Source organism: Nannospalax galili, unplaced genomic scaffold (genome assembly GCF_000622305.1).
Source record: "Nannospalax galili isolate Female #2095 unplaced genomic scaffold, S.galili_v1.0 scaffold413, whole genome shotgun sequence".
Classification (NCBI taxonomy): Eukaryota; Metazoa; Chordata; class Mammalia; order Rodentia; family Spalacidae; genus Nannospalax; species Nannospalax galili.
Genome location: NW_008333889.1, coordinates 1,546,603 through 1,569,704, shown reverse-complemented (window position 1 = coordinate 1,569,704; position 23,102 = coordinate 1,546,603). Strand labels below are relative to the sequence as shown.

Genomic DNA, 23,102 nt, shown 5'->3' with positions numbered 1-23,102 from the left:
GACCAGCCAAATCACCCTTCGGTCTCTATGCCTTCATTGCCACAATGAATGGACTATCCCCTCAGACAATGAGCTAAAATAAACCCATTTTCCTTAAGTTGTTTATTTTCAGGCATTTGGTCACAGCAGTGAGAAAGTAACCGACACACTGTAAAGGGTCAGGTCTTTGTTTGGGAGGTCATTTCAACCAGAAGATTTTTTTCCATTGATTCATTATCCATGATTTTTGCAGGATTTTTTACCTCTTAGATCTATTTTGGTGAGTCACATTTTTCCTAGTAATTTATCTGCTTTATTTAATTCAATAATAATTTTGGTAATGCTTTTAAAGTTTTCTCAATGTCTTTTTCGAAAGGTTAATAATAAAATATTTTGTGGAAAATAGGCATCAATATTTTTGCATCACACAAGACTGTCTTTCTAAGTCCTTTGTGAATACTGACAGACAAGAGCCTATAAAATATCAAGAGGGGGGAATTTTATTTTTCTGATCTTGAAAGCCAATTTTAAATAATGTTTATATAAATTATTCCTTCATGTTTTTTAATGTAGGAGACCAAGATGACATGCTTTAGCACGAGATGGACCTGAAACTTTTTTCCAGTTTATTATTTATTTAATAACCACATGCATACTTAGAAGAAGCATTTCATTACAACAGCATTGACATAGTCAATAACAATTTTCTGAGCTAAGATGCATCCTTTTCAAAATTGGCTGTAAATTTTTAGGTTTACAACTGAATTGTTACAGTTATACAATACTTTACTCAGTATAAACCCTATAAGACATAAAATTAAATGAGGTTTTAACCTTTAAAAAAGATCTCCATTTCATTATTAAAATACACAGTTTCATACAGAAAAATTCATTTTCAATGCAATTGACATTAAGATGTTTGCACATGTGTTTCTAATCTCTATATATCTGATTATTACTAGTGACAGTTGGTTAATTTCTGAGCTCCTTGGCATCTGAGCATGGATGTAAAGTCATCAGGTAGATTTCAATTATAAGGTTTTCACATCTACTAGGTATTAAGGAGCAAATTTTTATGCTTTGAAGAATATTTTTTTTATAGACCCACTTCCCAGGTAGCACTCTCCCATAGCCTCCCTCCCCCCACTAGAGCCCTTATTCTCTGATATCCCTGCTACTGTCTGCTATGTTGCTAGCACCCCCAGCCATTCCCTAGTACTTGTCCATGTGGTGAATCTAGTGAGCCTAGAGATCCCTGTTTTAGGAAGATCAGCTGTTCCTCATCTAGCTGCAATCAATTGTTAATATTCCTTTAGATAAGATTGGGGTCTGCTGTACTCCTATGAAATTATATTGGCCCCTTTAATCTTTGGTTATACTTTCCTTTTGGGTGTTTAAGGCCATACAGTTGGACCAGATAAACCAGTTTATTTTTACTCTTATGGTTGTTTCAGGATCTGTTCCTCAGGGGTCACATGGGCTTGGGAGGAGCCCCTGGCTCCTTTCTTTTGCCAGTTCCACTTACATGAAGATAAGTCAAAGGTCCTGCTTGACCATGGTTGGCTTCACTTAGAAGCATGGAGGAAATGATTCCTCTGTGTTGACCCTCCTCTTTATAGACTGGACACTGGTTCAAGTCCATCTGCTAGGGTCTCCTCGGCCACCTTGATCAAGAGGACAGGTGACCCACCATTATAGGACATTTTGAGAGATGTTCATAGTCCCCTGGAATTAGTACACCTAGGAGGGCTAGGAGCAAAAACTCTCCTTTATGTCCCTCTGACCAAATTATTATAGGCCTCAAATTATGTCTGTTAAACACCCAAGAAGGTTAGTTCCACCAGTCTGGTATTTTTAATTACTGTGTGTCATGTAGTTAAATCTTAGGCAAAGACCAGTTGTTCTCAGATAAACAGGCATATGGCATATATTTCTTGATCTGCTATGTATAAAATTTGTCAGTAGGTTGTAGGAGTAACATGGTTCTCACTGGTTTTCAAAGCTAGTTATGCATTGTTTATTTCTCACATTGTCTCACCACTCCATCATGGTTTTCCCTCTTAAGGTGCCCCCATTGCCCCCTTTCTCCTGTAATAATACCCTTCTCCTGTGGTCCTACCTCTCTTGAGCTCCTTCTTCCCCTTTATGCCCTAGGATAAAAATTGAGTTATTTTAAGGGAGTGGGGAGGGAAGGGTATACAAGGAACCTAGGACCTGAAACTTTTAAGATCAGGCCACAACCTCTGTTAAAGGGAAAGGCACTGAACACAATTCTCAGGACCCTGTCATGTGGAAGACTACATGACTAGCAGGAGGAAATTTGCCAGGTTAAAACTTTACAGTGCTCCTTGCTCTGAGGGAAAGCATCTTGGTCAACAGCTCTTACCCTACTTCCTTGTTCTAAACAACCCTAAGCCTACACTAGCAAAAAAGATTTATTGGGTTAAAGGTTTACTCCTGGGTTAAAAGTTAAAAGTTTACTATATTCTTTGCTCAAGTAACCCTGAGTAAAATTTAAACATCCTGCAGTGAGCTTCTATTTCAGTGAGGGACTCCGTCTCAAGGCAGAAAGCAGAAAGAGATGGAAAAAGACTTCAGAGTGTCTTCCCCTAGCCTTCACATGGGTTTGCACAGGCCATGTGCACCTGCAAACTCATGTGCATGTACTACACATATACCATATACACATCAAAAAAGAAAAAGAAAAAATACATATGTAAGATGTCACAGAAGGGCAGATTAAGAGAACCAACACATTTAACATCACATTCCCATAGCTGAAAACAGCTAAAGAAATAGAGCTGCATGTCCCAGACTCCATTAGTGTCCACAAAGGGACAGCATCACAGAGTTTCACCATGTCAGGAGCAGGTCTTATAACAGGTACAAAAGGAGTTTATCCAATGCATTTGGATCAGAACAGCTTTGAGAACTAGAAGTTTAACTGAGAACTAGAAGATATTGTTGCCAATTTTTTACATGTAATCTCATATTCCACAGAAGACATCCCATTGATCTCTCAGTCTAGACTGCTGATCACTGTCTATGCTTTTAGAGCTGTAGTTATTTGACAAAGAGCACACTGACAAGCACTCATTTCAACTTAGTGCCTCATAACAAAGTTAAAAATTTTCTAAAAAACATTTGATGTACTGAAAAAAATCACAGAATTTTTTCTTAGTGCTGACCAACATTAATGATAAAGTTCAGTACAAAGTAGCAAACATGAAACTTCTTAAAATAATTCAAGTATAAATTCAGTTATACCTCATGCTACAAATTGCTAAATACATATAGTGGCTTCCCTTTAAAGTTTTGTGTCTAAAGTTTTGTGTCTTAAGCTATTTGTTCATTCTTATTACAATACTAGCTCAAAAAACAGTTCAATTTTTAACAATGAATTACTTTCTTGAAAATTATTCCAATTCTTTTGTTGTAAAGTTTTTATTAAATTTGTGTGTATTTCACAGAGAACATCTTAATCTTAATCATCTTTATACCCCCTTCCCCACTGGCACCCTTCCATAGTCCCCCTGCCCCACTGAAATTCATACCTTCTGTTATTTGTGTTAAGGCTGAGGTAGCCTGAAAATGATTTATTCCTCCCGGACTTCTGAAGATCCATGGGCTAGTGCAGGGCACCCTGGGAAGAAGGGTGGATCCTAGGGTGGGGAAAGATTGGAACGAAAGGATTTGGTGCCAATTCGGTGAAGCAGGGGGCAGGGAGCAGGGGAGCCAGCCTGCCCTGGACCCTGTGGGGCACCAGGAGACCTTGCGAGGACCCCGTGGACCCCTCACAAAACTCTGATGGGTGAGTGGGCAAAAGTGACCGGATCGGCGGCCCCAGCTGCACAGAGCTGGGTACCGGGTGTCAGGTGTTCGTTTCTTTGTAAGTCGCTAAAAAAAATCAGATAAAGATATGTCATGGTTTGTCTAATAGAGCCAGGAGCAATGGACCCGAAGAGAATTTGGGTGACAGCCCATCTTGTTAGTGTCCCCAGACCTCCCTCAGTACAAATTCATCCACCGGGATCTAGGCAGCCTATCTAGAGTCCCTCCCTTTAAGTAGATCAAATTTTCTTCACCCAGCAGTAATCAGTTGCCAGTAATTCTTTGACTATGACTGGGGCTTGTTGCTCACTTTCACAATTCTGTGCTGGAGTTTTGTCTGCTTGAATTTGCATAGGTCTCGTGCATGCTGACACCATTGCTGTAGGTTCATATGAGCAGGGTCCCAGTAGCTTGTAAGACTCTGTTTCCATATGGTTTTGCATCTCCTCCCTGCTTCTTAACAATCTTTCTGCCCCCTCTTGCACAATGGTCCCTGAGCCCTGGTGGGTGGAGTTTAATGTAAAAGTCCTGTCCACAGACCTACACTCTGCAGGCTCTTACTCTCCATTTGTGACCTTTTGCATTCCTGGCGGTCTGTGCATGAGGGAGCTTCATTGATGAGAACTGAAAGCTTCATTACTGTTCTATTTACCCCTTGTTCTATGTTCCCTGAGCCTTAGGTGTAAAGGTTGCATTGTAGATGTACCAGTTAGGCTTGGGCAATTCATAGACAATGTGTGTGTGACCTTTTGTGGAACTCTGTAATAGTCTCTGTCTGTTGCAAAAGAAGCTTCTTTGATGAGTGGTGACTTGGATATTTGTCCATAAATATAAGGATCCATATTTTTACACATAATAAGAAATTACATTTGTCTAGGCACTGGCTGCTTTTGCAGTAGACCCAGGTTCAGTTCCCAGCAGGCACATAGCAGCTAATAACTGCCTGCAACTCCAGTTCCGGGGATCTAATAATGCCCTCTTCTGACCTCCATGGGCATTGCATGACAAGGGTGCACTTACATCCAAGCAGGCAATTACCCTCCTACACATAAAATAAAAATAATAAATTAAAAAACGAGATCCTGTATAACATTTCTACTGAGAGAAGTAGGAAGAACAATGATGTAAATTCTAGTCTTATTCTAAGTCCAAAAGCAGAAGACCTTGTTTGAAGACAGTCAGGTTGAGAAAGAACAAATTCTTTCTTGGTAGCCTTTTATTTTGTTGAGACCTGCAACAGATTGATGGAGTGGGGAATCTGTTTTCCTCAGCTAGTCACTTGAGTGACTTAATCTTATTCAGAAATACTCACATGCACATATCCAGAATAACATTTAACTAAATATCTGTGTATCCCATGACTCAGTTAAACTGACACATAAGATTAAACAGTACAAGTCCACTTCTCAACTTCACACTCAAGCAAGTGCCTTAAATCTTATTTTACCTCCAAATAATGACAATAAGATCATAATTCTACCAATATGACTTTCCACTGTACAGCTGAGAGCACATTATTAATCCATTTCACAGAAGAGGAAGTAAATTCCTTGGTGTTTACTTTTCTCCTTAATTTCTCATAATAAATGCAATGCTGTAATATTAACAACACTTAAATATTAGTTAATATATTATGTTACATAAGAAAAGAAAAGGAATGAAAACAATGTTTGCTGCATACACATCTATATACACACACATTCAGGAAAATAAGGAGGGGTACTCAAGTCAATTCTTGTCACTTTAACTGGTCAATTAGACATATTCTTCCAGTATTTATTCTCCTTTTTCCTAGAAATTAAATCCTTTTATTTAAATTTTATGACACAAGTTCTATTAAAGTGAAACAGAGTTTTCAAAATTAATTTTGCAAAAGGGAAGAGCTAAAACAATGTTATTCAAGTATTCAGAAAAGAGTACAATAATGCTGGGGTAAAAGCTCACACATAATTCATAAATGACATAAAATCCATTTTCCATGTCTTCACCTATGTTTGGGACTGCTAATCCCAAGCTTTCTTCTATGATCTTGGAGAAGACCATGGTTATTTGACTATAGTCATGGCTCCAATTGTCTTCTTTCCCCAGTGTCCTCCTGCTTTGCAACATGACTGTGTAGCATCTTCCATCAGGAGGTGGTGATGCCATTGGACTATGCTTCATTCCCTCTGTCTCGATTTCATTGTATCCTTTGTGATAAATGGGATCTTCAGCAAAGACGTCACCTGGTCATGATTTCTTACCAGTAGAGTGGACTCAAAGCATTGTTCCTGAAGAATCTGGCCCATTAACAGTACCATCTGGATCGAGATAGGACTGTTTTTCATTGATCTTAATCATAAGAAATAGTAAAGCCAAGAGACAACCTATGATGCCACCTTATTTCAAACATAGAGTCCCTTGCTTCTATTATGGAGTAGAAGCACAGTTTTGTATTGTTGCATTGTTAAGCTGACTCAGCTTCCACCATACTCTAAATTCTCTTATTTGCCTGTTGAATCAGAGGCGTAATGAACCAGGAATGACTGGGCATTCTTGTCCTATTTCTAGGCAGGGGCATTCTTCTCTTAGAAACTAACCCAAACATCAGCAGAGCATAAAATTGTCAGAACAGAAGCAAAGACTCCAATAGTGGGTCAATAGTGGCAATGCTGAGCAGTGCCACTCCCATTTTCATGCCTTGATTCCTGGAACCATGAATCACAACTGTGGAAGAAACAGTGATATAGCCTGGATAATTATTAAAAAAATATACTTCTGAAGACTTTTGCCACAAACCTACAAGACATTGTTAAATTGTTGTGATGCTATATCTTCAAAGGCTGATCTATCATTCTGTGAAACCAATTGCTTTGGGAGTGTGAAGATGATAAAATCAATAATTTTTATGAGCATGAGGCTATTCTCCACACTTCTATGAAGTGTGTTCTTTGATTGGAATCAATGCTGTATGGAATATATGCCAGTGGACAAGGCATCAAAAAGCTCATGGAGGGTAATTCTAGCAGAAACACTACATGTACAGATGGCAGCTATATATCTAGTGTGTTTAGAATGGAATGCTACTCACTAAGATGAAAGCGGCCCAGTATAATCAGACTGTTATGTGGTACTGACTGATCACCTGGCAGAGTGATATCGTACTGCAGCTCAGCTCTTATCTCTGCTGCTGAGACATTTGTCATTCAGCAGTGACTATAGGCAGGATAGCTGTGGTGAATAGAAATCCATGTTGCTGTGCCTATTCATAACCTCCATCTTCACCATCACAGCCACTTTGTTGATGAGCCCATTTTACAGTGACAGTGATGAAGGGAGAAAGAATCTGGCTGATAGCCACAGAATGAGTCATCCATCCATTTGATACTAAAATTGCCAACTGATAAGGTCATTCATTTGCCAGTAGTCACATGATACATTCATGAGTTTTTGCCCATTTAGAAAGATCTATCTTTACTCCTCTTCTGAAAATTTTCTTGTCATCAAATTTTCAATCATATCCATTCTGTATCACTAAACATCAAGGCAAATCCTTGGTTGTGGGAGACAGGCTTGAGCTTAGGATAATGTCTTGATGACAGCCATACAACTGGCCTGAGGCAACGGCCCGACCACTGGGGCCACAAGGAAACCTTGTGACATTTGCTCTCACTGGCAGATCATAAGGGTGATGCCTAGAGTGCACCACTCCCTAATCACCACCCTTGAGATTTCAAGCTGCAACACTTAGATACTGCTACAGCCCAGGTCACGTGATTCCAGGAACCCGAAACCTCAGTAAACTGAAACCTAGAGGCATCTGGCCTGCTATACTGTGATAGGATGCCAAGCCTGTTATGCTAATAAGGTATCCTACTCATTGTGCTATGATTGGACCACTACCCTTATATAAGCTTGTGCCTTTCTGCAATAAACCAGATCTGTGTCACTGAACCTGGTCTCATGTGTCTGCATGTGGCTCTGCTGACATAGCCTCCTCACCAGCCCTTGGGTCCAGGACCAGACAGAAGCAGTGACGACTGGACACAGCACCGGGTGAGCGGAGGGGCAAGCGAGAGAGTGACCACAGCGGGGGAGCGACCACAGCTGGCACCCAACGTGGGCTGGCAAAGCCTGACCCTATGAAGCTGTAACACTTGGGCTGTAATACTTTGGGCTTCTGATGCCCGCTTTGCCAGTGATTCTCCCGTAGGCGCTCACCGCTTTCATTCTCCTGTGCTTCCTCTTCTGGCTCGCTGGATCTTTGGTTTGGCGTGTAGTTCCTGTCTCCACCAATCATCTTCCTGAACAGCTCCCAACTCCTCTTGGGTACATCTTGCATGGTCAGTGACTTCTGGAATGGGGAACAGTCATCCAGCTGCTCCTGGCCCCTGTACCACCATGCTGGTTTCTTTCCTCAGGAGTAGACATATTAGGGCTACAGAAAAGGATGTAACTAAGGTATTAGATGAAGTGCTAGCTCTTGCCCCTTGGTTTACAGATTCCTGCTGCTGGGATCTGGAGCTATGGGCTTGTGTACTATTTCTGACTAGAAAGATAGAAGTCAGGGAGGGGCACCCACATTCTGGGCCGTTCTACCCCATTGTGACTGCCATTCTGGCCTCACTTCGGGGAGGCCCCCTGACACCCCTGAGCAGGATGACCTCATACTAAAGGAGAAAGATGAAAAAATAACAGGATGGTGGGGCTGGTTTGTCCCAAGCGTTTCCAGTAGAAGTGAAAGTAACAGATCCTCACTCTGACTTGGGGCTAACAGCTGCTCCTAAAAGTTCAAAAGCTGAGGAAATGGGGTTTCTTGACCCCTGTGATGAAAAACAGGAAGTCGAGTCAGCTTCTGCTCCACCATTACAGGGTGGTGGTTGTCCACTGCCGTCTTATGCTGGCTTTAAGGACGCCCCCCACTCCTAGTCTCTGGAGGAAGATTAGACGCCTCTCCCATTTAAGCCTCTCTCTTCTCTGATGTGGTGGATGACTTCCTGCAGTTTTTCCCAGTCACTATTGCACTGGGGCAACAAAGCCCAAATATTTGGAACCCTCCCTCTAAAAATGACATTACCCTAGAAAGGACAACACCATGCACATGTTATTGGGCCTGCATCAACAAAAAATAGCAATGCCCTATGTTAACTATCTCTTTTACAAAATTAGGAAAAAAGGCCTCCGGATGGGATACTGGCAAGACCTGGGGTCTGAATAGGAAGAGACCCTGGGCTATTGTTCACTATCCAGCTCATTACTTCGCATCTTATTGACTCTCACGTGTCACTAGGACCCAACCAGGTCCTCCAGGTTTCTCTAATTCCTGCTCCCAACCCTACTGATACCTTGGTTAGCACAACTATGGGACCCCTGCCTGTTCGACCCTTGGCTCCCCCACCTGGACTTTTGGGCTTGGTTAAGGTTACCTTATGCTACACTAAATGCCTCCAAGCCCAACTATGTCAATTGCTGGCTATGCTTGGATGCTAGGCCTCCGTTTTAAGATGGCATAACTCTTTGGAACAATTTCACTAATGCCACTTCTGCTGACCAGTGCTGATGGAACCACAATGGGCCAAAATTAACCTTACCATCAGTTCAGGGATCAGGACTCTGTGTAACCACCCCCACAACTTCTGTGCTTGCCCCTTATACGTCACTCTGTCTCGTCACCAAGATAATCCAACCTACTGATCACTATCTCATGCCCACCGATACCTCTAGGTGGACCTGCTCCTCAGGTCTAACCCCATGTATTCATGCCCTAACCTTGAGTCAAACCAAAGGATTCTGTGTTTTAGTACAACTTATCCCTTGAGTTACCTATTTTATGGAGGAAGAGATGAATTTCAGGCTCTCCTTCCCTTCCTCCCTACCTGCACAAAAGAGAGGCCATCACTACTACCATGGTCCTCCTCATATTGGGCATGGCCAGTGCAGTTGGGATGGGAGCATCTGCACTTGTGTTAAAAGACCAAAATTACAAGGTTGTTAGCCAGGCCATTGATGCAGACATTGCAGACCTAGAAAACTCCATCTTCCATTTACAACAGTCCCTGTCTTCACTGGCAGAGATGGGCCTACAAAACAGGAGTGGCCTTGACCTCATGCTCCTCCAACAGGGGGGATTATGTGTAGCCCTGGGAGAGGAGTGTTGTTTCTATGCTAATAATTCTGGGGTTGTAGAAAAATCACTCAACAGAGTCCAAAAAAGACTCTCAGAATGGCAGAGACAAAGACATCAGTCTCAAGGATGGTATGAGTCTATGTTTAACCTTTCCCCTTGGCTTACCATGCTTCTGTGTGCCTTGATTGGTACCCTTACCCTGTTAATCCTTCTCCTGATTTCTGGACCCTGTGTTTTTAAGGGCCTCATTAATTTTGTCAAGGCCCAAGTTTCCCTAGTTCAGTTAGGTGTTGTCCCATCTCAACATCCAAACCCTTTGAATTTTAATGACAAACATATTTTTACAAACAATGACCCACTGTTCCTTGCCCTCACCAACCTATAGATGGCTTTTATATAGAAAAGAGGGGGAGATGTTGGAGATACGCTTGAGCCTAGGTTAAAAGTCTTAATGACAGCCATATAGCTGGCCTGAGGCAACGGCCCAACCACTGGGACCACAAGGAACGCCTTGTGACATTTGCTCCCACTGGCAGATCATGAGGCTGATGCCTAGAGCTCACCACTCCCTAATCATCACCCTTGAGATTTCAAGCTGCAACACTTAGATACTGCTACAGCCCAGGTCACATGATTTCTAGGAAACCAAAACCTCAATAAACTGAAACCGACTATGCTAATGAGGCATCTGGCCTGCTATACTGTGATAGGACACCAAGCCTGTTATGCTTTTAAGGTATCCTACTTGCTGTGCTATGATTGGACCACTACCCCCTATATAAGCTTGTGCCTTTCTGCAGTAAACCAGATCTGTGTCACTGAACCTGGTCTCCTGTGTCTGTGTGCGGCTTCTCTGACACAGCCTCCTCACCTGCCCTGGGGTCTGGGACCGGACAGAGGCAGAGACGATCAGACACAGTGCCAGGCAAGTGGAGGGGCAAGCGAGAGAGTGACCACAGTGGGGGAGCAACAGCAGGGGAGCGACCACACTTGGTGACAATTCACAGCTAACTGGTATGTGATCACATGCTCGGTCATTTCTCTTTTAAAGTAAAATGAACAATCAAGTGTACTACTCAAATTTCAGTCACTGGCAGGAATTTCTTTCCCCACTGCATTATGTACTGAAACAGCTCAGAATCAAGCCTATCTTTTCTCCCTCTGTCAGCTGTTCATAGGGAATTCCCCATGAGGTCATAGACAAAGAAGAGGACGTTGTAGCCAGGATGAAATCATGGATAGTTGAACCATTTATTCATGTACTTTGGGCCTTCAGGCCTTGATTATCCCTGTAGCATATATAGCATTTTCATTTGATGATGGAGTGCTGCTGTATACTTCCAAAGTTATTGTTTGGGGACTAGAATGCACATAGTTCATAAGAATAAGCTCAGCCTTCATGGTAACTTGTGCTATAGTCAAGAATTTAAGGAGCTGGAGAGATGGCTCAGTGGTTAAGAACACTGGTTGTTCCTGCAGAAGACCTAGGTTCAAATCCCAGCACCCACATGGCAGCTAACAACTGTCCGTAACTCCAGTCCCAGGGGACCCGACAGCCTCTTCTGACCTCTGCGGGCATTTCACGACATGGGTGCACTTACCTATATGCAGGCAATACACTCACACACATAAAATAAAAATAATAAACACAATTTAAAAAAAAGGATTTAGACTTGGGGCTGGAGATATGGCTCAGCAGTTAAGAACACTGATTGATCTTGTAGAGAACCCAGGTGTGGTTCCCAGCACTCACATAACAGTTAACAAGCATGTGAAACTCCAGTTCTAGGGAATCCAACATCATCTTCTGGTCTCCACATGCATTGCATGGCACTGGGTAAATCTATGTATATGCAGGCAAAACATTTTTACACATAAAACAAAAATAAATAAACCTCTTGTTTGCATTGGCTCTCCTCAGGCCTTTGCCTTGAATCATTGAGGCTGATGGAAAGTACCTTAATAGCCAGGTAAGCTATCTAAATCCCACCATGTCAATCCTTCTGCTTTGGGACCATCTCTAGTCTCTCCCACTGGACCTACCAGACATCTACAGACTATTCCATCCAAGCACCAAAGAATACACATTCTACTCAGCAATCCATGTAAGTTTCTCTAAAATTGACCACATAGTAGGGCACAAAACAAACTTCAATAAATATGAAAAATTGAAACATTTCTATGCATTCTATCAAACCACAGGTAATAAATAAAGCTTAAATCAACAGTAACAGAAGCTCTAGTAATTACAGAGATCATGGAGATTAAACAACACACTACTGAATGACAAATGGGTCAAATAAGAAACTAAGAAAGAAATAAAAGTATTCCTGGAACTAAATAAAAATGATAACACAATAAAACCTCTAGGAAACATTAAAAGCGGGCCTAAGAGGAAAATTTATATCTCTAAGTGCCTACACTAAAAAATGAGGAAGCACAAATTAAAGACTTAACAGTAGAACTCAAGGCTTGGAAAAGGCAACAACAAACCAACTGAGATGCAGCAGATGAGAAGAAATAACAAAAACGGAAAAGAAATCAATGAAACAGGAAGCAATATAAAGAATTAATGAATCTAAGAACTGATTTTTTGAAAAGAGAAACAAGATAGACAGACTTTTAGACAAGTTAACCAAAAGAAAGAAAGAGCAAATCCAAATAATCAAAATCAGAGACGCAAAGGGAAACATCACAACAGATACCCAAAAGATCCAGAACACTATAAAGGAATACTTAAAAATCTATACTATATTAAATTAGAAAATACAAAGGAAATGGACAAATTTCTAAATTCATGGAAACCATCAAAGTCAAACCAAGAAGAGATAAACAGTTTAAACAGACCCATAACAAATAAGGAAATCAAAACAGTAATATAAAGTTTCTCTACTAAAAAATGTTGAGACCCAGATGGACTCTGCAGAATTTTACCAGACCTTCAAAGAAGATCTACAACCAACAATACTTAAATTATTCAAAAAGATAGAAATAGAACAGAATGGCTAAATCATTCTATGAAGCCAGCATTACTCTAACACCAAAACCAAAAAAGACACACACACACACACACACACACACACACACAATTATAGGCCCATACTCCTAATGAACATAAATGCAAAAATTCTCAACAAAATACTTGCAAATTGCATACAGACACACATCAGGAAGATTATCCAACATGATCAAATAAGCTTTATTCCAGAGATTCAGTGATGGTTCAATATACATAACTCCACAATGTATTAAGTAATATAAATGGACTTAAAAACAAAACTCACATGATCATTTCAATAAATGCAGAAAAGGCCTTTGAAAAAATCCAACATGCATTCATGATAAAAGTCCTAGCAGAAATTGACTGATTGGAACATACCTGAACATAATTGAGGCTACATACAACAAACCCACAACCAACATCATGCTGAATGGAGAAAAACTTGAAGCATTCCCATTAAAATCAGGAATCACACAAGGCTGTCCACTATCCCTAGTCCTTTTTAGTGCAGTGCTTGAGACACTAGCTAAAGCAATAAGACCAAGAGAAGGAAATTAAATGGTTACTAATTGGAAAAGAAGTCAAATTATCTTTATTTGCAGATGAAATGATATTATGCATAAAATATAAAAATTCCACCACAAAAAATTCTAGAAATGATTAACACTTTTAGAAAAGTGGAATATTACAAAATCAATCTAAGTAGCCTTTCTATACAGACACACACAGACACACACACAAGCAACCAGAGAAAGAGTTCAGAGAAATATTTCCATTCACATTAGCCTCAAAAAAATAAAATAAAATATTTAGGGATAAACCTAACCAAATACATTAAAGATTTTTTTTCAATGAAAACTCTAAGTATTTGAACAAAAATATTGAAGATACAAGGACATAGAAAGATATCCCATGCTCATGGATTCATAGAATCAATATAGCAAAGATGACCATCCTATTAAAAGCAATTTAAAGAATCAATGAAATCCCAATTAAATTTTGATGATATTCTTCACAGAAATAGAAAAAATCCATCCTAAAATTCATGTGGAAACACAAAATATTCTGGATAGCCAAAACAATCTTGATAAAGAGCAACGTTGGGGGGATTACCATATGAACCTCGATCTATATTATGGACCCATAGCCATAAAAATAACATGGTATTGGCACAAAAACAGAGTTGTAGATCCTTGAAACAAAAGACCCAAACCTGAGAGCATGCAATTATAGCTACCTAATATTTGACAAACTGCCAAGAATACACACAGGAGGAAAGACAGTAACTTCATCAAATGGTGCTGGCAAAATTGGATCTACAAGCATTGAAGAATGAAATTAGACCCATACTTATCACCCTGCACAAAAATCAACTCCAGCTACATCAAAAACATCATTGTGAAGCCTGAAGTGCTGAAACTCTTAGAATACATAGGCAGTATCCTAAAAGACATGGGGCAGGAAAGGAATTTCTAAATCAGACATCAGTTGCTCAGGAATTAAAGTCAACAATTGACATACAGGATCTCATTAAAATAAAAAGCTTCTGTATAGCAAAGGAAACAACAATTGAGCAAAGAGGAAGCCTATAGAGTGGTCGAAAATCTTCACCAGCTACACACCTGACAGAGAATTAATATTCAGCATATACAAAAAACAAAGAAGCAAGAAAACAAATGACTCATTTTTTTTAAAAATGGGCTATGGACCTGAACAGAGCTCTCAAAAGAAAATATGAAAATAGCTAAAAAAGAATAACTCTTCAACATCCTTAAGAATTAGGAAAATGCAAATCAAAACTACTTTAACCCCAGTCAGAATGGCTAAGATTAAGAGAAAAAATAACACCAAATGCTGGCCTGGATGCAGAAGGTAACTTTCCCATCTTGATAAGATTACAAATTGGGGCAACCATTGTGGAAATCAGTATGGAGAACTCTTAAAAAACTAAAAATAAATTTGCCACATGATCTACTTGGCATATACCCATTAGACACATCCTACTGCAGAGATACTGGCACAGCCATTTTTGTTACTGCTTTTGAAACCACTTAAATGTCCCTCAACTGATGAGTGGATAATGAGAATGTGGTACACTTGCACAATAGGGTTCTGTTCTACTCAGCAGTAAAGAAAAACAAAATCACGAAATTTGCAAGTGAATGGATGGAATTGGAAGCTGTTACACTTAGTGAGGTAACCCAGACTCAGAAAAACAAGTGATGTATGCTTTCCCTCATTTACAGATCTTAACTCCAAATCCTTAGATGTGAATATATATCCTGAAGTAATTGCAGGAGCCAGGAAAATGGAAAGGAATCATGGGGATAAAGGGGAAGAAGGAACTTGAGAGAGGGGCATAGTATAAGATAGGTGTTATTAAGAGGAAAATGGGGAAAATGGAGGGTCCTTTAACTGTGGATGGAGTAGGGAGGGTTATACAGGGTGAGTGATAGGAGAAATAAGTAATACCTAAATGGTATTAAAAACCAGAGGGAAATGTATTATTTCAAAGTCCTAGTGAAAAATTTATGTACAAAAAATATATAAGTGCATGTGTAAAACTGAAGGTTATATTACAAAAAACACAATGCCAGGCAAGACAAATTTCCCTTTGAATTTTTGGTCAGAGTAGTCCAAGAGACTTCAAGAATAACAGGCTATTGCCACAGCCCTTGATTGTCTCCCAGAACTTGAAGGTAAGACCCTATTGCTGAAAACAGGGAACATTTCAAACACAGGACTTGGAACAGTTGAGCTAGAACAGATCTGAAAACTTTTTTTTCCTGAAGACTAGCTCTCATGGTATCAAAGAATATTATGCAAGCTTCCAAGTGACAAAGCCAATAAATGGTCCTACCCAGCTGTGAAGCTAAGACTAGCACAGCAAACTATCACTATTTGTGCAGTTGAGACACTTTTATCTTGGGGGTATTACCATTAACAGCTGTCTAATTAGAATTAAGGCCTGCTCAATGGGAGGGAACTCCTGTGTGGTACTCTAAACATAGCCAAATAGACATTATTAGAGAGGTCATACATCCTAGAGAAAAATCTACTTTTGACACACCCCTAGACTAACATAACTGAGTGACACACCTTCAATGCAACCTCTACATATAAGATGAATGCATCTCTCGACTCTGACCAGAGAGGTTTCTTTATGCAGCACATGGTGATTAACATAGAAACTTACAATTGGCCAGTATGCAGAGAAAAAAAGGCCACAGAGTGCTTATCCCCTGAGTAGGATAGCTATTTCAAACCTCTGCTTCCCAAGACTTGGGGATCATTATGGAAGAGGAGGTGGAATGATTATAAGAACCAGAGGGTATGGATGACCACAAGAAAACAGAGTCTTCCAGACAGCTGATCAGTTACACATAAGAACTCACAGCAAAGGTGATAGCATGCATAAATCCTATGCAAGTTCAAACAAGACAAATTTCCAGTATAGACATGGGGAAGTAGGCAAGAAATCCCAACTAAACATAAGGAATTTTTATAAACTGATGGAGCTGGGAATAGGGGAGACCATCTGTTACAGGGATGGGGCTCTTGGTAGGTTTGCCAGGCTCCAGTGACAAACCCACAGTGAAGAAGATGTGAGGACACAAATCAGACTTTATAAGCTGTATTGTATATGTACTTGAGTAAATTGAATTGGGTTGAGGGGCAACTGGGAGAAGTGTAGTTGAGGGAGGGGATCTAAATACTATCAAATTATATTGTTAAAAATCTAAAAAAATCAACAGTTTCTTAAAAAAAGAATAAAGTGAGGACAATGGAATAAATATAATGATTGGACTTCAAGAAAATCTGTCAAGATCATTTTCCTGAATATTCTAGTTTGCTTTCAACGGCTGTGACAAAAAGACTCTGATCAATACCAACCTGGGGAGGAAAGGGTTTATTTGGCTTACATCTCCTAGGTCACAGTTTATCACTGAGGGAGCCCAAGGTAGGAACTCAGGGTAGGAACCTGGAGGCAGGAGCTGAAAAACAGGCCACGGAGGAACATTGCTTACTGGCTTGCTCCCCTGGCCAATGCTCAAGCTGCTTTCTTATACAATACAGGACCACCTGCCCAGGGATGGAATTGTCAACAGTGGGCTGGACCCTTCCACATCACTCAACATTCAAGAAAATGCTCCACAGACATGGTCACAGGCCAGTCCAATAGACATAGTTCCCCAGTTGAGGCTCCCTCTACCCAGGAACGTCAAGTTGACAGCTACCCAACACACTGAATATACTTGCTTCTAGGGATACTTTAATTTTGCCTAGCACTATAAAATAATGCTGTTTTCTAATGAATTGAATTCATGGATCTCTGGGAAGGTGTTCCTATAACATGAATCTATGGAAGAAAGGGAAATGCACCTTCATTTTCGTCTGTGATTGAAAAAGGAATAGTTAAATTATATATTTTCATAATTTTTCCAGAATAGGCTAGGCATTGTCACAACCCTAAACTCAGTTTCAAATAAGAAATGTTCATCAGTTACAGCACATCAAAGTGGTCAGCATGAGTTGGGCAGTTATTCAGGGGCTTCAATTCCTCTGGTCTGGAAGGGTGTCCCTTCTGAGTCCTGACAGTTCTATGCTTGCTCCCATGTAACTGATGAGAAAAGAAAAGAATCAGATTATCACCCAAAACATCCTCATGAGTCAGATGTTCCAACAACATACTCTAGTCATATGCACAGACCAAAACTTGGTCATATGACTCTTCCATAATGGTTACTATCTGAGGTCTACCTCTTGCCAAAGGAGGAAAAAGAAAAAGTTTAGGATTCCTGTGGTAGTATTTCTGTCACACACTGGAATTTTAGTATTTCTTTATTTTTCCTCATCCCAGTAGGGGAAAGATGGTGGAAAAGTAGAGGGAGAGGTAGACAGGTAAAGAGATAGATAAATAGACAGTTGATACATAGATAGACAGAGTGATTGATAGGCTTAGCCAAATCATACATGTAGAGGGATTCTAATGCACAAACATAACCTAACAAAACTTTTCAGATATTTTATAAATATCGCTGTACTTATAAATATGTAATGGAAAGGGCTGGAGAGATGGCTAATGGTTATGAGGGCATATAGCTCTTCCAGAGGACTTCAGTTCGGTTTCAGATCTATGTTGAGTGGCTTACAACTGCCTATAACTCCAGTTCCAGGGTATCCAACACCCTCTTCTGATCTCCACAGGCACCTGTACTCATGTACATATTCCCACATGGACACACACACACACACACACACACACACACACACACACACACACACACACTGAAAATTAAAACAAGTCTAAAAAATCAATATAATGAAAACAATTTAAAAGGCATTTATCATTACTTAAACCTATGTTTTGATAAGTTTTTAAAAATTTTTTATTGAGCTTTTGTACATTTCATACAATAGTTTTTCATCAAATTTAGATCCCCCCCTCCACAGGGTGTAGAGAGAAAACTAATGCATCCCTCAACTCTCAGTAGTGAAGCTTCCTTATACAACAGAGTGTGATGCATACAGAAGTATAAATAAATTCACAAGTATTTATTAATACTTGGGCACAACTTGCCAAGTATTAAAGAATAGGAAACTTCTGAGTACATGTCCCTGATCAGGTTTTTGTTTGTTTGTTTGTTTGTTTTTCTGGTCTTTTTGAGACAGGGTCTCCCTAGAGTCCTAGCTGGCCTGGCACTTGACCAGGCTGGCCTTGATCTCAGAGATCCACCTGCCTCTGTCTCCCCTCCCAAGTTCTGGAATTAAAGGTGTGCCACCATGCCCTCTGTCTGATAAGTTTTAAAAAAATATTTTATTATTTTTATTTTGAGGATATGAGTGTATTGCCTGCATGTATGTAAGTGCAGCCTCATAAGTTTTTTTATTAGAAAATAATACAAAATACTATTGAGAGTTTTTGGGTAGAGTTCAAGTTATTTCAAGGTCCTCTTCCTCAATTCAACCAATTAGTGAAGCTGTGTTAGCTTGAAATTTATTGAGATGGAGAAAATCTAAGATACACTAATGCTAAAGAGAATAGAATATCTATTTGTGCCAACGAGTAGTTCATACCATCTTTTCCTTCTCACAGCTCTTATAATTAATCAAATAATCTGTGCTTTTTCTATCTGGGAAATGTCTTGTTAATGTCACTGACTTGGTGTCAGCCCATGTCTGGAAAAATAATAGAAGCATTATCTGAATGCCACCTTAAGAAATGGAAAGATTGGAGATGTTATCTTCATTTTAAGGCCTGTTATTTCTTGAAGGTCAACAGTAATGTGTGATCCCTGCAAGAAAACAGTCTTGCAGGATTGTTGCTGAAGGAAATATTTACGTGCGAGAATATGCTACCCTGTGTGCCCCAGGGATATAGGTTACATTCCCTTTGACCATAGCCAATTACCGGTAGAAAAATAATGTAATGGTAATCTTAACCACTTTTCTTGGGAGGTGTCATGACACTCTGAGGCACTGCTGGAGAAATTACAGTACCATAATGAGCCTCATAATTCATGTCAGCCCCGAGCCTTTTCATTCATTTATAAATGTTTTAGAACGCTCTGATTCATAATGTCATGAGCTGGTTTTCTCTCAGAGCTGTCATGCTCCCATTAATAGCAACCCTTCCTGCATTGTGCCAAGAGACAAACCCTGTTGGTGATATATCAGCAAGTTTAGCGCCCACCACCTTTCATTGCTAGAGTACTACGTGAATGCACAAAAAACAACCACCACCAAAACCCACCAGGTTTTTAGGTTTTTGTAAAGAAAAACTATTAAACTCTGAGAAAGAAATCAAGAAAGCAAGGGAAGATCTCTATACCAAGATGTCACTTTAGACTAATTGTGAATTATTAATTTAATATATATTTCCTTGATATTTGAGGGTTTCTGTAGCCTAAGAATCTATCAGTTTTAATGTTTAAGGTTTTTTTTTCCAACTAGGATGTACTTCAATTATTTTTCTTAGAAATAATTTCTTCGACCCTTTACAGTTCACATATCAACAACAAAGCACTGATTGGGAGTGCTTGGGTTTTAAAGCATTAGGAAGGTACAGTATCCTGCTTCATTGTAGACTGATGGATGGCATAAGTGGTAGTCATAAAGGGGAGATTCTAACTGCTCAGCCACTACCAAAACAGTGGAATAGCATATTTTCCTTTACAGTTTGTTTTCCCCCTCTTTTCCCCCTATGCCACAGAAATGCTACCGTATAAAGCTCCATGGCGGTTCCCTTAGGCTTGTCTTCCCCTTGGGCAGAAAAAAGAGTGAAGGGAAGGCCAGTGTCTTTCTCCCCTTCAGGTTCTTTATCTGTATTGTCCACTTCCTCTCTTTCTTTCCCAGGAGGCTTCTTTAGCCTTTTATGGAAGTGTCACTATCACTCCATCTGAGGCAGATACTTCAGAAGCAAGAGAGCTAGCATTACCCTCTTGACCAAGGATCTTCCTACACCCACCATGTGAGAAAATCCAAAGCAGAATCTGAGTTGTGTATCTTTTTCAGGGCCAGGACTGTGTGTTGTGACCCTCATAGTGGTCAGTGACACCCACTGAACCTGGCAGGAACAATCCTGCAACTCAAATCTGCAAATAATGCCTGTATGCCACCTTTAGGCTAAATGTCTGGTGGGGCTATTCATCGCCACAGTGCCCAAGGAGGTCAAGTGCTCAAGGTGTGAGGGGCTCAAAGCCAGGAAAACAAATCCTCAGGCCCTTTACCAATCTGATGAGAACTTTAATTATAGGCTGAGAAGCTTTTTCCTCAAACCAGTGAGCATGTCTGCTCACTGCTAAGTTAGATGGCTGCTAAGTCACTCCAAAACACCTTGATTTCCAAGTGGAGTTCTGGATCCAGTATTTAGAAATTAGGTGGCAATGTGGTCGTGAGAATTTTCACTCTGCCATCAGAACTGATTTCAAAGCCACCTTCGTTGGTCAGCATGGTCAAAACCTCTGAAGGATCCCATGCTCTCAGGCTTCCCACAGCTTTGTTTCCCAGGGCAGCAGCAGCTTTCAGTGCTGGCAGAATTATCTTTACCACCAAGTAGCCCACACTCTGTCCTGTAGTCATTTTCCCCTTTTATGTTATCCTACCTGTCAGACTTCAATTTGTACTTCAAATGTTCCTGGAGTCACAATCGAATTATCAATCACATTGTTTATTTTTGTTACAGAGAAAAGATAGAGTCTTGCTCAGCAGAATTGGGAGCAAGGTCCTGATTCCTCTTCAACAAGATTTCACTAATGATGTTTCATCAGGTCCAGGCTTAACCCAGGGAAAAGCCACTTCACAAATAGAAATTGAATGGAATATGGGGCCCAAAAGGTCTGAGCCTTCCTTCATGGCCTTCTCTGGAGCCAAATTGCCCTTCCATGACCACAGCCTCTGTCACCCCTCATAGAGACCTTAACCCTGAATAATGGAGTCCAATCAATACCCCTTCAATACAAAAAGGAGACAACCAGAGAGGGGTTTGTACAATTTTCTTTTTTACTGCTAAGGTTCAGATAGCCCTGCCCACTCACCAACAGGATCCCAGGGACTTCTCATGCTCATGAGAAAAGGGAACCTAGCTGATAAGCACCTTGGTCTTTGAAGTCAAGAGAAGTAGACTTTTCTCCACTGTTTGGCCAACACCACAGGCTTCCCCTTTGATCTCTAAAGAGGACACGTTTTAACAGTCCCACTCTCCCACTCCCCCCCAACTTTAAAAAATTACATCTTTCCACCTTCTGCAGGAAGCAGAAGCCTCCCTTTTAAAAAGACCCCAGCTCAAGACCCAGGCAGACATTTTCCCTTCCCCGAAGGGAACGTGTCCCTTGCGAAATAAAGCTCTATCTCGCTGAGAGTTTTATCTGTGTCCTGGTGCCTCCTCCTCCATTCACTCGTTCTCTGCCAACTTTTTATCTATCAGACGGTGCCAAAACCTAGTTCTTACTTCAAGGGACCCGCCTGGACTTCTCCAATGCCACTAACTTGGCTCTCAGGTACACTTCTTTTCTCTCTATCCTCCTCTCCCCAGCCCTCTGCTTTGCTCTCACCTCTTTCTGGCTCTCCTCACTGGGAACACTCTGCCTTACCTACTTCTTTTGATCTCCTTTCCCATTGATTTTCACCACTCCTGGAGAGCACTGTGGTCTCTGTGATGGACCTGCTTCATCCCCCGTTCCCTATCTCAGTTCCCCCACTGGCTGCTCACCACAGGCATCTCGCCCCCCCTCCTTTGCCTTGGACCCAGAAGGCCTGCTGTCTTCCATCCCTTTTTTCCTGTCTTTGTCCACTTCCACTGCCTTCCTTCCTCTTTACTCGGGATGATTTCTGAAACCATTCAATCCAACACATACAAATGCTCTGTATCCTTCTCCTCTCTCCCCCTCCCACACTAAAGCTTTCTACTCACTGCTGTGTGCCTGCCTGCCAGCCTGCCATGTGTCTGACTTCCCATGTATGCTTTAAACCTACATGACCCCAAAGTTTTTTTTTTCCTTCCAGCTCACTATTCACCCCTCCAGGCAGCCGCCAAGATGCCAGCTAGCCTGCCCTGGGGATTTTTTTTAACATTCTTAGTTTCCAGCTGGGCCCATTCTTAAATTCTCTTATAAATTTGGCTAAAAAAACTTTAGGTGACTCTTTCTTCCCATTTTGACCCAACTAGCCTAAACCAGCTGGACAACTTTGCTAAACATTTAAAGAATTTCAGGCGGCTTGCCCTATTGACAAAGAAAAAACCTTTTAAAAGCCTTTTTTTCTCCTAAACTTTTTCTCAGGCAAAGGGGCTCAAACTTTGATCTTAGGCCCTCTTGGGCATCAAGCAACTGGTGCTCAGGTGCCTACTTTTCTAACTAGACCTAACCATTTTAAATTTCACTATACATAAAAGTCACAGGCACTGCTCAGGCAAGTCATATGCTTTCAGACCAACAATGCACTGATTTAAATGCCCTGTTCCTTCTGCTGCCCTCATGAGTTTCTGTTCCGGTATAGCTTGTGTCTAGAAATTAAGAGATCCTGAGAACTTGGCTTCGCATTCCAGCTACAATGCTTGGTGAGAAACATGAATTCCTTTGATTTGCTTTTCTATTTGGGTCACGTATACATATATATCTGAGGGTACTTTCTTTTATATCAAGCCTAATCTGCCGGTACCAGAGTGCCTAGGATTCTCTTGTAATT

The 23,102-nt window shown here is 40.6% G+C and overlaps 1 pseudogene; it reads right to left on the bottom strand.

The window, feature by feature from the left end:
* Positions 1–17,421: 17,421 nt before the first annotated feature.
* Positions 17,422–21,328, bottom strand: LOC103730614 (annotated as a pseudogene).
* Between the last annotated feature and the right edge of the window lie 1,774 nt (positions 21,329–23,102).